Source organism: Pseudophryne corroboree, chromosome 2 (assembly GCF_028390025.1).
Source record: "Pseudophryne corroboree isolate aPseCor3 chromosome 2, aPseCor3.hap2, whole genome shotgun sequence".
In the NCBI taxonomy this organism is placed as follows: domain Eukaryota; kingdom Metazoa; phylum Chordata; class Amphibia; order Anura; family Myobatrachidae; genus Pseudophryne; species Pseudophryne corroboree.
This window is the reverse complement of record NC_086445.1, coordinates 819,967,895-819,969,165: the sequence shown is the minus strand read 5'-3', so window position 1 is coordinate 819,969,165 and position 1,271 is coordinate 819,967,895. Positions and strand designations below refer to the sequence as shown.

The window sequence follows — 1,271 nt, the reverse complement described above, 5'->3', positions numbered from 1 at the left end:
ATAACTGCAAGAGCACAGCACAGAATGCTCAATGAGGTGAAGAAGAATCCTAGCGTGTCATCTAAAGACTTACAGAAATCTCTGGCACATGCTAACACATCTGTTGATGAATCTACCATAAGTAAAACACTGAACAAGAATGGAGTTCATGGGAGGATACCACGGAGGAAGCCACTGCTGTCCCAAAAAAAACATTGCTGCACGTTTGAAGTTTGCAAAAGAGCACCTGAATGTTCCACAGCACACCTTCAGGAAGTGAACAAGCCTGCAATACGGGTGAAATGCATTTTCTACTAGGGATCCTGACACTCGTTGATCCATTGGTGTGACAGGTACCTCTGTATTAACTTTGGTTTGTAGTATGTGACAGTGCTCTTCTGCTGCCCTATTAGAGATACCAATAAGCAACACTGTTTCAGTGTAACATCTCATAAGTAAACATTCAATAACAGCTCATCACTGCTACAATCTTTGATACTGTGCTGAATTTATGACCATTTGTATTTACTATTTAAGCAGCTGTTACACTCAGGACAGATTTTTTTAATATTGCTGCAGTTGATTATTCTATCAAAGAATTTGTGTTTTAAGCAGCTATCTTGTCCAGGACGAATCTTCTATATTGCTGCAATTGATTATTTTAGCTAAAAAGATTTACAGGTGGTGTTTTATGGTTAAATGTGCATCTACATTTCAATCAATTGTGTTATTACGGTATGAATTATGGAGTATTAGCATTATAATGTTATGAGATCACTTTAACCCTACAAATATGGCAGGTCCCTGTCTAACATTGGACAGCAGATCCACTATCTTATCTTCCCATCTGGGTATTCCTAAATACCTCTCTTTCCTTTCAGCATTTTGTACCCACATATGCTGGAATTTTCACAGCTATCTCTTTCAGGTGCACTCTCATCAGTGTCACAGCAATTATACACTTTATCTATGGCCATACCCCACTGAATATGCCCAATCTCGTCTGATCTTGGAAGCCAAACAGTGGTGGCCTGGGTTAGTACTTTGAAGGGAAACCTCATAGGAATACTCAGTGCTGTAGAATTATGTGAACAAATCTGGAAGCAGAGACGTGTTGAAACATTGACAGCAGTATCATCATCTTCTCTTCCTTCATCTCTTATCATCCCTGAATCTTTTCTAATAACAATAGACAACAATAATAGGGTCTACAATTGCCATCAGTAATACTAATAACAGGACAGCAATACATTTTAAGGTACCCACAAACGGGATCCCCTTAAAAAAATTGT

At 38.6% G+C, this 1,271-nt stretch overlaps 1 pseudogene; it reads left to right on the top strand.

Moving 5' to 3' along the window:
• Positions 1-944: 944 nt before the first annotated feature.
• On the top strand, positions 945-1,063 carry LOC135051802 (5S ribosomal RNA; annotated as a pseudogene).
• Positions 1,064-1,271: the final 208 nt, after the last annotated feature.